This window comes from Rhinopithecus roxellana, chromosome 8, assembly GCF_007565055.1.
Source record: "Rhinopithecus roxellana isolate Shanxi Qingling chromosome 8, ASM756505v1, whole genome shotgun sequence".
Lineage (NCBI taxonomy): Eukaryota > Metazoa > Chordata > Mammalia > Primates > Cercopithecidae > Rhinopithecus > Rhinopithecus roxellana.
The window spans coordinates 105,335,283-105,355,194 of NC_044556.1; the positions used below are offsets into that span (position 1 = coordinate 105,335,283).

The 19,912-nt window shown below is 37.0% G+C and overlaps 1 protein-coding gene and 1 pseudogene across 2 annotated transcripts in view; one reads left to right on the forward strand and one right to left on the reverse strand.

Annotated features, from left to right (window-relative positions):
* RGS7 (regulator of G protein signaling 7) overlaps positions 1–19,912 on the reverse strand; it is a 565,601-nt gene that overhangs the window by 123,350 nt on the left and 422,339 nt on the right. The gene's annotated exons all lie outside the window — the stretch shown is intronic.
* LOC115899240 lies at positions 12,502–13,486 on the forward strand (annotated as a pseudogene).

The window sequence follows — 19,912 nt, forward strand, 5'->3', positions numbered from 1 at the left end:
ATTGCAAAGTAGTGTGCTGGTGACTCCATTCCCAGACGTCCCTCTTGACACATTGAACTCTAGAGCGTTTCATCTGGTGGTTTGAACCAAGAATTGAAATAGTCACTTGGGCAGAGGAATTCTAGGTCCTCTGTATAACCTAAGCAAAGACATTTTTCTTTTCCAAGCTAGAAAAACAGGCCTAAAGTAGAAATAGGTATAAGCAGTCTTTGCAAGCCTTGCCATTTCTGCCTCCCTCCAGGGAATCCAACCTGTGCTATAGCACTGTACCTTGACAAATAGCACAGTGATCTAGGAGTACAATGTGTTATCATTGTTGCTTTTATTATAACAGCTGGAAGCCGGACAAAGCTTTGCAAAGAAACCAGAAAGCAACAGCAGGGCACTGGGCTGCCTTAGAAAACCTCTTTAACAAGAACCTGACACCTCAAACTTAGCAAAAAAGCATAGCTCAGGTCAATCACATAAAACACAGCTTCACAAAATTTGTCCCATAACAAAGCTAGAAATACAATGGTGTAACACATTTGGTATACTTAAGAGCCTGAGAAAAGGTACAGCCACTTAAGAATAAGTTATAGAAAATCTTTGTTAAATACTCTAAGGAAGGATTCAGGCATCTTCCTACTTATCTAACTTTTTAGTGTATTCTAAACTTGGCCAGGAAGGAGAGGTGTGATCTTGGCTTGGTGATTCCTGTAGCTCTCTGGACCTTGGCTGCCTCACCTTTGCCTGAAACTGTTGAATGGGATGACCCCTTAGATTCCCTCCAGCTCTGACATTCCATGACTAAAGGAAGTCAAGGTTTAACACTGACCTTGACATCCTGGGGCAATGTTTTAGTGTATGCAATTGTCATACCTGAAAAAATGTCAAGACATGGTTAGGGTTCCTCAGGTTTATTCTCCCTGGTTCGGGAGAATAAAATAGTGTATGTAAAATATACTAGTATAAATCTTATAAACAAAAGAGTATAAATCTCCCTTCTGTTAAGAGAATGCAGAAATAAAATACAAAAGTTCCCCTACTCCTTCTTTGCTCAAGGAAAAGATGAACTTAGATATGTGTTTGCTTTTAAGCAAGTTTTAATGAAAGAATTTTTTTGGCAGGTCACTTGAGCTTAAAAGCAGTATTGTTGTTTCAGAAATAGCACAGAAAGCTGTTTCCCAACAAGGGATGCAGCAGAGGTAGAATGTTTACCGCCTAGGGTGTTAGTGAAAGGCCCTGTCTCTAAACATCCCACGTTGAGATAACTTCAATGTTTGATCAAAAACTAAATCTTATCCTATAATAAGTGAGCAATGTTCTGTTTCCCCTCGCGCCTCAATATTGAAGCAATGAGAAGCTAAGGCGTCCCCTGTTGACACAGTTACCAAGTTAAACGCGGCATCTTGTCAGTCGTTAACTGCTAGACTTGAGAAAATGGAATTTTCATGAAATAAGACTGCTGATTCATAAAATACATGCCATTAGTTTTGATTTAAATTATAAATAATCTTACCCATGGTATTCTTTTATTTATTTTTTTAAACTTTCCCTTCCATTCTTTGATTTTTAAAGAGTCTCCTTACAAAGTCAGAACAGTTTTTGTTTTTACCATGGCCATCATGGTTAACATTTTCTTTAGAAAAACTTTCAACAAAATAAATGCCCTTCCTGTAGTTCTTAAGCCCACATAAATGAATGAATGAATGTCTTTCCTGCAGTTCTTAAGCCTACATTTACATAAAGGGGAGTTTCGCTCTTACACTGACACTGTCAAAACCCTCTACCTCCCTTCCACTCCCTCCCTGCCAAGTAAAAGCTCCACCTAAGACAGAAGGCCACTCAGGTTCCAAAGTGATTTCTCCCACACCTGTGAATGACCAGAATTATTATCCTCTAAGTGCTTCTATTGTCACTTGAAAAAGGTACCTGCTTACCTGATTCAATTAATTCACAAGAAAACTAGGAGGACTGCTTGGTTTACCCAAGGAATTGGGACTAGGAAAGTTTGTTAATGCAAACAAGCCACCTAAATCTGTGATTCTCAAAGAAAGACCTGAAGTCCTCTGCTCTTAGGACTAGAAAACAGCCCAGGGCTGCAGGTGATTCCTTCAGGAAGTGGGGAAACAATATGCAAAAAGGTTATGCTAACATCTGGAACGCAGGAACCAAATTCGCTTTGTTAATAAAATTTCCTGAGGCCTCTAATTCAGACTTTCCTAGAAAGTCTGACGGTCACGTCATACTCAGCAGAATCACAAAGTTGTGAATGCACACGTCCTTGGATGATTGGGATGCCAGTCATTTTCTATTTCAAGAGGATGTTTTATTACTGCTCCTCAGTGTTGTTCTGAGTTGGTCATGATTTTCAGAGGCTGATGTTCATGACTGTAAGTTGAATATTTATGTTTATGTCAGTCTCATCAATTTAGTCTGCTACAAGTTGTTTGGTGAATCCCATACAGTGCAGTGAGGCATATTTGCATCAATGACATTTCTAGACTGTAAACTTCCAATTATTTCACCAATAAAATATGTATACTTTATAGTACAAATGTGACTTATCCATATTCCATCTTCTGAAACAAATATGTCTGCTTTCCTTGTATATTCCCACCCCTAGTCTACAATTTTGCTTGTATGGTGTCACTTTATTATTATCACTAAGTTACTTTCTCTACCTAAAACTTACCTAGAGTAAGATAACACAGCCATGGAATCTTTTACCCTACCTAAAAGTGTCATAACCAGACGTCTTTGAAACTCAGCTGTAAATGACAGCAGTGATGGAAAACTATGGTCCAATTTGCAAGGCTGGCTTACAGAGCACAAGGAGATCCAGTTATGAAAGGCTTGGGCCACAATAGAAGTCGTAGAGCCAACAGATCTATACAGCCAGGCTTTTGTCACATAATGTATTAACTACAATAGAAATGCATTTAAGAATACCAAGTATTTCTCTGGCTCTTGACACAGTTGACTTGACCTTTTGCTGTCCAAAGAATTGGGGTTTCCTGTTCTGGGTGCTACTGGCGAATGCTCTGGCACTTGCAGTTGGGAGGCACAGCTTCGACCACCGACTTCTCAGTGCAGCCATCTGTGTATTGCAACTGACCGTTAAATTAAACACGGAGCCACCTGGGTGTTCAGTCACTTCAGTGAGTGTATTAAGCATCGGTAGTTCTGCTTTATTAAAATGCAGCAGATGTGCTCTTCTGTCCCTTCTGTTTGTGGTTCTTTCGGAAAGTTTTGATATTTGGTTTTGTTTTGTGTTTGCTTTTGTATTTTTATATCTTGTATTTATCCCTGAACATATTTTAAACATTTTTTTAAGGAAAGAAATTCTTTTGTGTATATACAGATACTTGAGGTTCAGTTCCTCAAAAGTTCTTGCTGCTGTCAGGTGTGACGTACTCTATCCGTCAAAGTTCTATGGAACGTGGTTTGTATGTAAATCAATGTGGGGCATTTGGCCCTTGAAACCAGAGGACATTATGGTAGGTGAAATAAGCCGGAAATAGAAAGTTAAATAACACATGTTCTCACTCATATGTAGAAGCTAAAAGATAGTTGATCTTACAGAAGCAAAAAGTAGAACAGAGGAAACTAGAGGCTGGGATAGGTAGGAGGAAGAGGGGTTAGGGGGAGGTTTGTTAAAGGATAGAAATTTAGAGCTAGATAGGAGGAATAAGTTCAACAATAATACATGATTTCAAAGAGCTACAAAGAGGATACTGAATGTTCCCAGCACAAAGAAATAATAGTGTTTGAGATAATGAATATGCTAATTACCCTGATCTAATCACCATACATTATATGTATTGCAACATCACTACGTACCCTATAAATACGTACAACTATTATGTGTCAATCAATTTTGTTTTTGAGACAGAGTCTCACTCTGTCGCCCAGGCTGGAGTGCAGTGGTGTGATCTTGGCTCACTGCAAGCTCTGCCTCCCAGCTTCAAGGGGATTCTCATGCCTCAGCCTCCCGAGTAGCTGGAATTACAGGTGTGCGTCACAATGCCCAACTAATTTTTGTATTTTTAGTAGAGATGGAATTTTGCTGTGTTGGCCAGGCCAGAGTGTGATCCACCTGCCTTGGCCTCCCAAAGTGCTGGGATTACAGGCCTGAGCCACTGTGCCCAGCCAATTAAAAAATTTTTTAAAAAAAGAATTCTCTTGTTCATTCTTACTGTATCCTGGGCCACAGCTAAACATCTGTGTCAGATGCACTGATTGTCTTTCTCTCAATCTCTCTCCTTTCATTGAAGCTTCCCTTTAATTCCCAAATAAATCCAACTCCCTTCCATACTGAACACCATACCACTGACTCAGCATCATTTCCATCCTATAAGCAGGTTCTTTCTCTCTCTCTTTTCCCCCTTATCCATCCATCCCTCTCTCATTTCATCGCCAAATATTTGGGAAAGCAGTGCAAGCTTACTGCCACGTTGGCTCCTTCAGTTCTCATCCTCTCCCTGACATCTGATCTCCCTACATCTCTCGTTTTCTCTCGTTGGTTCTTCTTCTGGTGATTTCTTCTTACATATTAAAGTTCTCTAGGTTCCAACTTGGGCCCTCTTTTTGTCTCAGTCTACATGTCCTCTCTGAATGATCTCATTCACAACCATGGCTTTAACTATAGCCTGACTCTAGTGACTCAAAAATCTTTCTGTCCAACACCGATATCTTGTCTTTACTTTAGAATTGGATAGCCACTGCATACTGGGTGCATATAGCTAAAATTCCAGCTATCTGTAAGTCTTGTAAACACAACAGTGGTATGGAAATCCAACTGAAAAACACTCATGCCCAGTGGAGCATGAATGTAAGACAAGTCTGATGGAGTGAGAAAAGCATAAAAGCCAATCAGAAACCTGTGGTTCCAATCCCGGCTCTATTGTTTTTAGTCATAGGGTAGGTCCTCTATCTATCTGACTGTGATTTTCACTTGTAGAGTATGACTTACTGGACTTCAAAGATTTTCTGGCCGGGCGCGGTGGCTCATGCCTATAATCCCAGCACTTTGGAAGGCTGATCACGAGGTCAGGAGATCGAGACCATCCTGGCTAACATAGTGAAACCCCGTCTCTACTAAAAATAGAAAAAATTAGCCAAGCATGGTGGCGGGTGCCTGTAGTCCCAGCTACTCGGGAGGCTGAGGCAGGAGAATGGCGTGAACCCGGGAGGCGGAAGTTGCAGTGAGCTGAGATCGCACCACTGCGCTCCAACCTGGGCGACACAGTAAGACTCCGAGCGAGACTCCGTCAAAAAAAAAAAAGATTTTCTGTGAGGGATTAAATCAGATAATGCATGTAAAGGTGTGATGTAAGCTGTTAAGTATTATTCCAATTTCTGATATACTATTATTTAAAATGTAGTTGGACAAGCAGGAGTAGCCATTTAAAATGAGTCAAAAAGTACAGACCACCAGAAATGCAAATATCAAATTAATTTGCCTGAGTAAGCTAAATATATAATGGTTTTTCCACTTTAATGTACGTCTGGAAGAACCTATTAATAATGTCAATGCTTGAGCTCGAGCCCAGATTTAATTGGTTGGGAAAGAGGCCAGTCATCTGTACTTCAACATCATCTCCATCGTCACAGGCAAGTCAGGGTCACACTTCAAGAAATAGTGAACTATAATGCACGTGAGAGATGGGCAATCCTCAAAATATTCTAGTGACTTGTAAAGGCTTTAGAACTAGTTCCTTCTTGGGAAGCACATTGCTTCTTTTGCTGAGTTCAAATTGTGATGAATTTCAAAGCTTCCAATTTTGGGCTTTATACATAAAGCAATCATTCCTCCCTCACTCCCAACACACACACACACACACATAATTTTTTATATATAAATAAATATATATATTTACATATGCATATTCTGTTTTCATTAATGGAATTTTTTTTTCCTGTATACTATATGAGTAATAATGTAAAGACACAAAATAATACAGATACTAATTAGGCATGTTTAAATATCTATTGCTATCAAATATTTTCTATTTCTCTTTTCATATCTTTGCTGATGGGTTTAGATGAAACGACTACAAGCCTGCATACTCACGGGGAGGAAGGTGCCAAACCAGAAATCAGTAGCACAGGTTGGTAGGAATTAATCTCAGCAGGCTTGCTTCAGCATTCGGAGAGACAACCAGCAAAACACTTCCAAGCTGGTGGCTCAGTTAATATGTGAAGCTATTTTTACTACAACAGAGAGCATTTCTAGAGAATTAGATTATAAACCAGGGATACATCCCAAACATATTAATATGGCTTTAATTTTATTTTACAGAAACCATGCTTCAGAATATTTTAATCTCCATGAGAATGACTTTATTTTGTATGTATGCATGATGCAAGTATGCATATAACACATTTATATGCACGTGCACTATTCATACACATACATACCTACAGGTAAAAATTTGGGTAAGAGGATAAATCAGATGTTTTAGTCCTTGTATAAAGAAGGTAAAAGCCAGAACTTTTAATGACTTACACATTTCATCAGGAAGTTCTGTGTTTTGAAATGACAAAAACTTGGAATAGTTTTGAAAGGAACAGAATACTTTGGGACATCATTTTCATTTTTAAGATGCCTTAAATGTTTTAGTTCCTTTTAATAAATAGTCTTACACAATGAGTTGGTTCTCACTGTCATATTAGGTAAATGGGTTTTGTTGTTGTTCATTTTTGCTAAAATTAGTTTATGGTGAATATTTGTTTAAAACCTGTGATACCAATACCACCCTATGTAACTCCATCAGTAATCAAAAATAAATACAAAAAATATGGCTCTTCTTTTTATTAAGGAAGTTATATGAAAGTCCATCACTTTCACAAATTAGGAGACTACACTGCTGCAATTTGGCTGAATCAGTGGATATTTTTAATGTTGCTTATTTTGTGCTTTAAAATTTCAGTTATCCCAGAGCATCTGTAATTTTGAATGATGATGAGATATTCCTGGTAAGATGTAATGTTTTATTTTTCTTCCTGGATCTATCTCTGATCTTGTTCCAGAGCACATCAATTTAGAAACTACTCATCGATTATGATAACTTTGAGAATAAACATTGGAACATGAACATTCTAACTTTATTCTTTACAGGTTGATGGTAGAAAATGTATAAAGTTTAAAAACATGCAAGTCTTATTAGCATTCTGCTTAGATAAATACAATCTTATTTTATTTCTCTCTCCTTTTATCCACGCCCTGCCAATTGAGAGTGCCAGGTTTCTCTCCTTTCCTGTTTCACAGCAGCTCCAAAGCTAAAGGGAAACCAAGGGGGAAAATAACTACCTCAAAAGAGGCATTTTCCATGACACTAATGACTGGATTTCAGATACTTTCCAAAGCTCATTGGAAAGGGAGAACTCATGGAGAAGAAACAACCAGCTTTAGGTATCCTATTACTCTCAGAGGTTGACTCAGAGACTATTCCATGTAGAAATACTGAAGGGGTTGTAAAAAAGAAAGAAAAGCAGAAACAAAATAAATAAATAAAAACAACATAGTCATGCTTTGTTTATCCTTCTTTCCCTTGCAAAAATCTGCTCTCTGGAGTCTGCTCTGGCATTTAAGGAGCTTGAAAGTCATCCCTCCCCTCCAACCTCATAAAGAAAAAAATTGAAGAAGTAAAAACCAACAATTCCTCTTAGATTCCCTCAGAGGATTCATGTCAGAGGGCAAACCATTGGCCCCATGATCGCAGAAAAAGACAGAAATGTACAGAGAATCATGACCTAGCGTAACAGAAAGCTTTGGGGAAACCAGCCTTGGGATAGAAAAACTTAAATTGCAACTGACTAGTTGTTTGAGGCTCAGTGTGGATTAATTTGAGCATTAAAAACTCCTTTGAGGATCAGGGAGCAGTTTTAAGGGGGCTACCACACATTTGTGACTTTTACTTCCAGGAGCCCTACTAGGTTTGCACAGTGAGGTTCAGGGAGAAATTTCCTGATGCTTCCAACAATGGAGAGGAAAATAGTAACCATTCTGAAATACACCCAGTCACTCTGCTCTTCTAAACAACAGCCTGTCTCAAAAGAAACTATATTACCCAGAGCCCAACAGACTGAGATTATAGCAGAGTCTATACCACCTGGGAGTAGGTAAATACCCAACTCCAACCCCTCTATCCTTCCCACTGCACCTAAAGAGGAAAAGCCCCAAAACCTAAGAAGCACATGTGGAGATCATGGCCCGGGGTGGAGGCTCACTGTGGGGCTGAGTCCTAATCATCAGATTACACAAAGCATCCCCCTTCCTCTGCACCTTACCACAATGCCATAGGGCTCCTGTATAACAACACATGAATGCGACGGAAAGAACTGTATGACCCATACCTTATTTAAGGAGAAGTTTCTAGGAAAACCCAAAGACAACAGCGGGGAATAAAAACAAGGACATCAGAGGGGATGTTAGCCTCTACAGCCTCTAGCTACAGCAAACAGTAAACACAGCTCAGTTCCTAGCCAGATAAACATAAACCCTCACACTAATGGCCTGTATGCCTCATTTATTTAGTACATCACATCCTACTGTCAACAACAACAAAAATTCCCAGGCGCACTAAACGGCGAAAAGCATAGTTGGAAGAGTCAGAGTAAGCATGAGAACCAGACTAAATATGGAAAATATATGGGAATCATCAGACCTGAAATTAAAAGGAACTATGATGAAATTCAAGAAATCAAAACCATTGTAATAGAAATGAAGAACGAAAAATTAGTTCAATAGACTGGACACAACTGAGGAAAGAATCAGTCGAGTTTGGACATGTGTCAATAGAAACTTCCAAACTGAAATACAAAGAGAAAGAAATATATAAAAAAGAGAGGACATGTCAGGACACTGTGGCTCATGTTGTAATCCCAGCACTTTGGGAGGCCAAGGCGGGCTGATCACTTGAGGCCAGGAGTTCAAGACCAGCCTGGCCAACACTGGTGAAACCCTGTGTTTACTAAAAATATGAAAAAAAAAAAAAAATTAGCACATGGTGGTGCATGCTTGTAATACCAGCTATGAAGGAGGCTCAGCATGAGAATTGCTAGAACTCATGAGGCAGAGGTTGCAGTGAGCCAAGATCATGCCATTGCTCTTCAGCCTGGGTGACAGAGCGAGACACTGTCCAAAAAATAAAATAGAGAGAGAGAGAGAGAGAGAGAGAGAGAGAGAGAGAGAGAAGACAGAACAGAATGTCTAAGAACTGTGGGGGTAATTTTAATATAAAAGGCATTACATGTAATGGGAAAATCAGAGAAGAAAGAGAGAAAAGAACAGAAGGCATATTTGAAGCAATAATAACTGAGATTTTCCCCCAGTTAATGATAGATATATAGTGTTATGAGCTTAATTGTGTCCTCCTGTTCCCCCATCCTCAACTTATGTCAAAGCCCTAACTCCCAGTAACCTCAGAATGTGGCTGTATTAAGTCATTAAACAGGCAATTAAGGTCACATGAGGTCATAAGGGTGAGGTCCTAATCCAATATGACTGATGTCCTTCTAAGAGGAAAAGACTCAGGAGATGGGCCTAGACAGAGAAAAGGCCATGTGAGGACACAGGGGAAGGTGGCCTTCTGAAAGCCAAGGAGAGAGCCTCAAGAGAAATCAATCCTGCCAGCACCTTGTTCTTGCACTTCCAGTATCCACAGCACTTCTACCCTCACTTTTATTGATGAGAGAATAAATTTCTATTGCTTAAGCCATACAGTCTGTTATATTTTGTTATGGTGGCTCTAGTAAATGAATCCACCAAGACATACTCAGGAAACTCAAACACCACCAAACATGATAACTATCAGAGCAACCACAGACATATCATATTTTCACTTCAGAGAACCAAACATGAAGAGAAATCTTGAAAGGAACAAGGGTGGATGGGGTGAGGGAAGCCTTACCTGGAGAGAAAAAAAAATCTAATAACTGCTTTGAATTTCACATCAGAAACCATACAAGCAAGAGGAGAGTGGGGTGATAGATTGAAAGTCTCTAAAGAAAAAAACCCATTAACCTAGAATTCAGTATTTTGTGGAATTATCGAAAGTGAAGGGAAAATAAAGACTTTCTTAGACAAACAAAAACTGAGAGAATTCGTTGATAAAAGACCTGCCTTGAAAAGAATGTTTAAAAACAGTTCTTCAGAAAAAGGGAGAATGATAATAGGCTTGAAACTACAGAAAGAAAGGAAGACTATTAGAGAAGGAATAAATGAAAGTCAAACAAAATCTCTTTATAAAAAATTTCTTAATTGATCTGATGAATAAAAATGTATTCACAATGATACCAGCAACAATGTATTCAGTTATAGCCTAAAGGAAAGGAATGACAGCAATATTGTAAGAGATAAAAAGGAGAAAGTATGAATACTCTGTTATGGGATGCTTGCATTATATGTTAAGTGTACAGTGTTTCTAAAAATGGACTTGGATTCATTGTGAATGTATAGTGCAAACTCTAGAAAAACCTTAAAACATTTCAAAGGAATTATTGATACTGGGCAAAAAGAGAAAACAGAATTATACACAATGTTCATTTAAAATCAGAGAAGGCAGAAAGAGACAGGAAGCCAAAAGGAAACTAATAAAAAACAGTTATAAACATTAATGTAACAGTTACAGATATTAAACCAACTATATCAATAATCACTTTAAATGTGAATGATATACATCAAGTAAAAGACAGGGACTATCAGAGTGGATATAAGAGAACCAACTATATTCTGTTCAGAAGAAACTCGCTTTAAATACAAAGACACAGATAAAGTTAAAGGATGAGGAAAGATACGTCGTGCTAAAATTAATCAAAATAAAGCTAGATTAGATAACTTAATTTCAGACAAAGGCTCTAAAAAAGATTTTCAGGGATAAAGTGATTTTATCGTGTAACAATAGAGGGTTCAATTCTCCACGAAGACACAACAACCTTTAATGTGCATCTGCTTAACAACAGATCATCAAAATACTTGAGGTAAAAACTGACAGATTACAAAGAGAAATGGATGAATAATTACTATCATTGGAGGCTTCAACACACATTTATCTGTGGCTGACAGATCTAGCAGCAGAAAATCAGGAAGGGCAGAATCAAACTGAGCAGCACCATCAATCAGCTGAATTTAATGGCCATTTATAGAATAATTAATGCAATGGCAGCAGAGTCTATAATCATCTCAAGTTCTCATGACATGCACCAAGATAGACCACATTCTGGGTCATAAGACACACCTTAAAAATGTAAAAGAGTAGAAATCTTTCAAAGCATGATCTCAAACAACAGAATTAAACTAGAAATCAACAATAGAAAGATAGCTGGAAAATCTCAAAGTACCTAGAAATTAAACAATACACTTATAAATAACACATGGACCAAAGAAGAAGTCTCAGGAGAAAATTTAAAGAATTTCAAGCTAAATGAAAATCAAAGCACATTTTATCAAAATTCACAGGATGTAGTGAAAGCAGCGTCTTGAGGGAAATTGAATGCATACATTGGGATAAAGAAAGATCTAAAATCAATAATCTAAATTCCCATCTCAGAAAACTAGAAGAACAAAAGCAAATTAAATCTAAACCAAATAGAAGAAAACAAATAATAAAAATCAGAGCAGAAATCAATAAAATTGAAAATCAGTAGAGAAATTAAATGAAACCAAAATCTGGTTGCTTAAAACAATTAATATTGATGAGGCTCTAGCTGGGCTAATTAAGAAAAAAAAAACAAAGAAGACACCAATTGCTAGTACAATAACTGAAAAGGAGGCCATCATTACTGATGTTCTTTATCCTAAAAATAGTAAAAGAATATTATGAACAACTCTACCCCACAAATTTGATAACTTAGGTAAAATGAACCAAGTTTTTGAAAGATACAATCTACCAAAACACACACTAGGAGAAACAGATGATCTAAATAGGCTTGTATTTACTGAAGAAACTGAATCAACGATAACAACTTACCACCGAGCCCAGATAACTTCACTGGGGAATTCTACCAAACATTTGAGGAAGAAATAATACTCCGTACAACCTCTTCCAGAAAATAGAAGTGGAGGAATATTTTCTAACTAATTCTACAAGGCCAGCATTACTCTAATACCAAAACCATAAAAAGACATTACCAAAAAGGAAGACTACAGACCAATACCCCTCATAAACATAGATGCAAAACCACCAACAAAATATTGGCATATTATATCCAACAATGTATACAATATTTTACATCATGACCAGGTGATATTTTTTCCATGTATGCAGGATGGTTGACAAGTTGTACATCAATTAATCTAACCCATCACGTCAACAGGCTAAAGAAAAATCACGCAATCATATCAAGACATGCAGAGAAATCATTTGACAAAATCTAGCACTGAGTCATGATAAAAAACCTTAGTAAACTAGAAATATAGGGGAATGTTCCCAACTTGATTTAAAAAAAAACGCCTACAAAAAAACCTACAGCTAAAATAGCACAAAATGAAAAGTCTCTCTTCTCTCTGCCCTCATGCCTAAGTCAGAGTCTCCTAAAGAGCCCGAACAGCTGAGGAAGCTCTTCCCTGGAGGGCTGAGCTTTGAAATAACTGATGAGAGACTGAGGAGTCATTTTGAGCAATGGGGAATGCTCACGGACTGTGTGGTAATGAGAGATTCCAACACCAAGTGCTCCATGGGCTTTGGGTTTGTCACATAGGCCACCGTGGAGAATGGGGATGCCGCCATGAATGGAAGGCCACACAAGTGGATGGGAGAGTTGTGGAACCAAAGAGAGCTGTCTCAAGAGAAGATTCTCAAAGACCAGGTGCCCACTTAACTGTGAAAAATATATTTGTTGGTGGCATTAAAGAAGGCACAGAAGAACATCACCTAAGAGATTATTTTGAACAGGATGGAAAAATTGAAGGGATTGAAATCATGACTGACTGAGGCAGTGGCAAGAAAAGGGACTTTTGCCTTTGTAACCTTTGATGACCATGACTCCGTGGGTAAGACCATCATTCAGAAATACCATACTGTGAATGGTCACAACTGTGAAGTTAGGAAAAGTCCCGTCAAAGCAAGAGACAGCTAGTGCTTCATCCAGCCAAAGAGGCTGAAGTGGTTCTGGAAACTTCGGTGGTGATCGTGGAGGTGGTTTCAGTGGGAATGGCAACTTTGGTCATGGGGGAAACGTCAGTGGTCGTGGGGGAAACGTCGGTGGTCATGGTGACTTTGGTGGCAGCCGTGGTGGTGGTAGATCTGGTGGCAGTGGGGATGGCTATAATGGATTTGGTAATGATGGAAGCAATTTTGGAGGTGGTGGAAGCTACAATGATTTTGGCAGTTACAACCATCAGTCTTCACATTTTGGATCCATGAAGGGAGGAAACTTTAGAGGTAGAAGCTCTGGCCTCTGTGGTGATGGAAGTCAATACTTTGTCAAACCACAAAACCAAGGTGGCTATGGCAGTTCCAGTAACAGCAGTAGTTACAGCAGTGGCAGAATATTTTAATTAGGAAACAAAGCTTAGCAGAAGAGGAGAGTCAGAGAAGTGACAGGGAAGCTACAGGTTACCAAAGATTTGTGAACTCGGCCAAGCACAGTGGTGGCAGCACCTAGCTGCTACACAGAAGACATGTTTTAGACAAATACTCATGTGTATGGGCAAAAAACTCGAGGACTGTATTTGTGACTAATTGTATAATAGGTTACTTTAGTTTCTGTTCTGTGGAAAGTGTAAAGCATTTCAACAAAACGTTTTAATGTAGTTTTTTTTTTTTTTTTGCACCCATGCTGTTGATTGCTAAATGTAATAGTCTGATTGTGATGCTGAATAAATGTCTTTTTTTTTTTTTTATAATGTGCTGTGTAAAGTTAGTCTGCTCCGAGGCCATCTTGGTAAATTTCCCCTAACAGTGTGAAGTTAGAATTCCTTCAGGGTGATGGCCAGGTTCTGTTTGGAATTTCTATACAACCTGCTGGGGTGGAGAAGCCATTGTCTTCAGAAACCTTGGTATAATTGAACTGATAGTTACTGTTGTGACCTGAATGGAGTTCACCAGTAAAAAGGATTACCCAAGCAAAATCATGAAATTATTGGTTATAAAAATGAGTGTTGGCACATCTTATACCATATACTAAATAGCATAATGGTACCAGATAAAATTACAGATGGGAATGAAGCTTGTGTATCATCCATTATCATGTGTAATCAATAAACGATTTAATTCTCTTGAAAAAAAAGAAACTAGATGCTTTCCCACTAAAATCTGGAAAAATGCAAGAATGTCCCCTCTCACTACTCCTATTTGCCAGTACAGTAAGACAAGAAAAAGAAATAAAAGCTATACAGTTTGAAAAGGATGAAATACATCTTTGTTCAGGAAGACATGTTTGTCTATGTAGAAGATCCCAAAGAAACAACAACAAAAAACTCTTAAAACTAAGTGATCACAGCAAAGTTGCAGAATACAAAAAAAGTGGTTTTCCTATATACCAGCAACGAAAAATTGAAATGTGAATTTCAAAACACAATACTATTTACATAAGCAGCAAAACTTAGGCGTACAGCTAACAAAGTAGTAGAATATATATATTAATAAGAGTACAAAATTCTTTTAAAAGAAGTCAAAGATCAAAATCAATGGAAAGATACACCAAATATGTGGATAAGAAGACTCAATATTGTAAATATGTGAGTTCTTTCCAACTTGACCTGTGAATTCAATGCAATCTCAATATAAATCCTAGCATATTTTGAGGATATTGGCAAACTGATTCCAAAGTTTAAGTGGAAAGCAAAAGACTCAAATTAGACAACACAATACTGAAGAAATACAATGACAGAGAGTTGACACTATCAAACTTCAAAACTTGCTATAAATCTGTAATAACCGAGGTGGTGTGGTATTGGTCTTTTAAGTGGAAAGCAAAAGACCCAAATTAGACAACACAGTACTAAAGAAATACAATGACAGGGAGTTGACACTATCAAACTTCAAAACTTACTATAAATCTATAATAATTGAGGTGGTGTGGTATTGGCAAAAGAATAGAAAAAATTAATCAAGGAAGTAGAATAGAGATTTCAGGAAGAGACTCGGACAAGGTAGAAAAGGTAATCGAATGGGGAGAAGATCCATTTCAAAAAATGGTGCTGGAACAACTAGATCTCTACAGGCAAAAAAATGAATATAGACTCCAGATTTTACAAATTTCACAAAAATTAACTTTTAGATTATAGACCTAAAAATAAAATGTGAAACTATAAAACATTTAGAGTATAACATAGGAGAAAATCTAGGTGACCTTGAGTTTGGCAATGACTTTTTAGACACAACATCAAAAGCACAATTTATGAGAAAAAAAAAATTATAAGTTGGATTTTATTAAAATTTAAAATTTCAATTCTTTTAAATATACCATTAAGACAATGAAAGACAAACTACAGACTGGGGGAAAATTTTTGCAAAACATATCTGATAAAGCACTGGTATCCACAATATACAAGGAACTGTTAGAATTCAACAATAAGAAAACAACCCAATTAAAAAATGGGCAAAATATAATATCTGAACAGAAATCTCAATGAAGAAGATATACACTTGGCAAATATGCATGTGAAAAGGTGCTCAATATCATATGCTATTAGAGAATTGTAAATTTAAATAACAATGAGATACCATATCTATCAAATGGCTAAAAACCAAAACATTGAAAATACTAAATGCTGGTGAGGATGTGGGGCAACAGGAATTGGCATTCATTGCTAGTGGGAATGCAAAATAGTGTAGTCACTTTGGAAGACTGGAAGTTTCTCACAAAGCTAAATATTCTCTTACCATATGATCTGCTTTCCTAGGTATTTACTCAAATGAATTGGAAACTTATGTCTTCAAAAAAAATCTGTACATGAAGGTTTCTAGCAGCTCCATTTGTAATTGCCATATGTGGAATCAATTAAGATGTTCTTCAATGGGTGACTGGATAAACTGTGGTATATTCATACAATGGAATATTCAGTGATAAAAAGCAATGAAATATCCTGCCATGCAAAGACATGGAGAAACTATCACGAATCTTGTTAAGTGAAAGAAGAAAAGGCTCTACACTGTGTAACTCCAACCCTATGACATTCTGTAAAAGGTAAAACTATGGAGATGGTAAAAAGATAAGTGGTTGCCAGGGGTTGGGGTAGGGATATGGATAAATAGGCAGAACACGAAGAATTTTTAGGGCAGTAAAACTAAATGGTGGATAAATGTTATACATTTCTGAACACCCACAGAATGTATAACACAAAGAATCAACCCTAATATAAACGATGGAGTTTTGTTAACAATTATGTATTAATCTTGGCTCATTAAATGTAACAAATGTACGATATTATGGTAAGTTTTTCATTATAGGGGAAAGTATAGGTGGTATTGAGGCATTTTATTGGAACTCTCTGCATATTTTGTTTAATTTTCTGTAAACCTTGAGCTTCTCTAAAACACATGAAGTCTATTAATTTTTAAAACTCTGTTCCCTAGAACATGATTTTAGGAGCCACTAACACCTGGCTTCAAAAACAGGCATGCAGGGATGGATTCATTAAAAGTGAATGACAAAGGCTTGGAAAGTTCTTTAGAGGACAATAAAATAGAACTGTAGAGGCCCTCTTAAAGTTCTTATAAAACATGTAACTGTCTAAATTAAATGCCAAAGGGAATCCAGATGAAAACACACACACACACAACTTGTGTTGATGGAATGGATATATTTGAAAAGCACTGCAATGTTTTAGATAAAGAAAAAAATAATATCTACTTTTAGAAAAATGAAGTTCTTTCATTTTTCCCAATATCTTAAATTCTAAGTTATCTAATATTATAGATAATGGAATTATTAACGGAGTATGCAGATATTTAAGGCACTGTTATTTTATCAGCTATTCAAGGTTCAAGACACAGTTCTAAAGTCATATAGGCTAATAATTTGGTTTTGTTTTATGTGTTTATTTCAAAATTCTTTTAAATTAGTTCACCATGTATTTGATCTCTTTAGCTGATCATAAGTTCCTTGTCATCTCTTCCCCAAAGCAAAACTTTGGATACGGCAAGATTTCTACCAATGGTAACTGACCAACTTAAAATCTGTCCCTGAAGGAAAAAGTACTATTTATCCCAAAGCTGCTATAATTATTTTATGTCAGCCTACAATTGCTGTGGTTAGCCAACTAGAATACTTTCTTTTTGCTGGCCTGTTATTATCATGTATGAAAGATATATTCATTCTCAATATCCTTTTATTATTACTTTAGTATGGTTTTGGCAAGTAGAACTTCATCTTGTCTAGTTGTTTAGGGGCACTAAGTACGATCTCTCGCCATGGGTCTGAAAACCTTCACAACATACTAGAGAAAAGACAGGCCTTCGGTTGAATATTTACTGAGGCATAAATCATCACCCTACAAGATAATGTGATGTTTTGAATGACTTTAATTGTTTACATTGGGAGGTTCTTATGTGGGGAACAAATTTTTCCTTCTGCAACTGTCATATGTTGGTTTTGCCATACATACCAGAAAAGTCTGTATCTCTCCCACACACATCTCTCCCTTCCATACTAAATATATGTTTTTTCTGGCTAAATGTTCTTTGTCCTTCAAATTCAAAATTTAGTTCACTTCAAAAATTAATGTGGTTACCATGATCTTGACAAAATCTACATTGTCATTAAGGTCTTTTGAGATAGCCCAAGAACGAAATGTAATATTAATTGTCTTACCCACTAGGATGGTGTGAGTGATGCAGTCACCTCAGGTGCAAAATCTATGGGAGTGTCAGAAAACTCGGTAATCAAAATAAATAATACCTTAATGCAATATTTGAAAAAATAAAAATCAAAATAAATAATATTTTAGTGCAATATTTGAAAAAAGAAAAATCAATGCAAAAAGTTCAAATGGACAAAATATCAAATGAACTAGGAATTGGGTGTGATGGGTGAGATGAGTCATACAAGTAAGTACAGGGGAGGCTCCTGTCTTTATTGGGCATTTCAATTTCTTGGAGTTAAAATCCTATTTGGACATTAGAGATTCAACCCTTGAAAGGAGCCAGCCTAAAGACATTGTTCCATTTGTTCTCATTTCTTTTTTTAAAATAATATTTTTAATGTTTAGTTTAGATTCAGGGGGTACATATGCAGGTTTGTTACATGGGTATATTGCATGATGCTGAGCTTTGGGGTATGACTGATCCCAATATCCAGGTAGTGAGCAAAGTCTCCAATAGGTACTTTTTCAGCCTTTGCACCTCTCCATCATTCCCCCCTACAAAACCCCCCATTGTCTACTGCTCTCATCCTTACGTCCATGTCTCCCTAATGTTTAGCTCCCTTTTATAAGTGAGAACATGTGGTATTTGGTTTTCTTTTCTTGTGCTAATTTGCTTCAGATAATGGCCTCTAGCTGTATCTATGTTGCTGCAAATGACATAATTTCATTCTTTTTCATGGCTGTGTAGTATTCCATGGTAAATTAAATGCCACTGTGTAAATTAAATGTCAGATTTTCTTTATTCAATATACCATTGATGGGCACCTAGGTTGATTTCATGTCTTTGCTGTTGTGAATAGTGCTGTGATGAACATACAAGTGCACATGTCTTTTTGGTAGAATGATTTATTTTCCTTTGAATATATAGCTAGTAATGGGATTGCTGGGATGAATGGTAGCTCTATTTTTAGTTCTTTGAGAAATCTCCAGACAACTTTCGCCAATGACTTAACTAATTTACATTCCCACCAACAGAGTATAAACATTCTGTTTTCTCCATAGCCTTGCCAGCATTTGTTATTTATTGACTTTTTAGTAATAGCCATTTTGACCGGTGTGAGATGGTATATCATTGTGGTTTTGATTTACAGTTCTCTGATGATCAGAAATGTTGAGCATTTTCTTGTATGTTTGCTGGCTGCTTGTCTGTCTTCTTTTGAGAAGCGTCTGTCCATGTCCTTTGCCCACTTTTTAATGGGGTTGTTTCTTGCTTGTTGCATTAAGTTCCTCATAGATTTTTTTATTAGACCTTTGATAGATGCATAGTTTGCAAATATTTTCTCCTATCCTCTAGGTTATCTGTTAATTCTGTGGATAGTTTCTTTTGCTGTGCAAAAGCTCTTTAGTTTAATTCATTCGTTTAATTTAGTTTAGGTCCCACTTGTCAATTTTGGTTTCTGTTGCAATTGCTTTTGTGGACTTAATGATGAATTATTTGCCAAGGCCATTGTCCAGAATGATATATCCTAGGTTTTCTTCTAGGATTTTTATATTTTGAAGTCTTATATTAATCTTTAATCCATTTTAATTTTTGTATTGGCATAAGGTAGGGGTCCAGCTTCATTCTTCTGAATGTGGCTAGCCAGTTATCCCAGAATCATTATTGAATAAGGAATCCTTTCTCCATTGCTAATTTTTGTTAACTTTGCCAAAGATCATATGGTTATAGATGTGTAGCTTTATTTTTGGGCTCTCAATTCTGTTTCACTGGCTTATGTGTCTGTTTTTGTAATGTGTACTACAATGGCTTTTTAATGTGTACTAAAATAGTCGTTTCTAGGACCCTTTGTGTGCAATGTGTGTGCCCAGAGGTACCACTAAAATCCCTGCCTCGCCTTCTGTTTCAGTTTGCTACAACTGACGCTGTCTCTACTTCTTACCAAAGCTCTCTTGAGCTTTCCTGTGCCTTTGCCTCCAGCCCACACTGCAAGTCCTTAGTGCCAGATCTCTCTTGATGATGCAAATACATCTGGGGAAGCCCATTTCTGACTCCACTTTAACTGGCTTGTACTTGTACACAAAGTATCAGAAATCTTATCCAACTTGATTTTCAAAGAATGGAGTTTATAAAGATACAGACCTTTTAGTCCGTATTGGTTTGTCTTAGTTATTGAA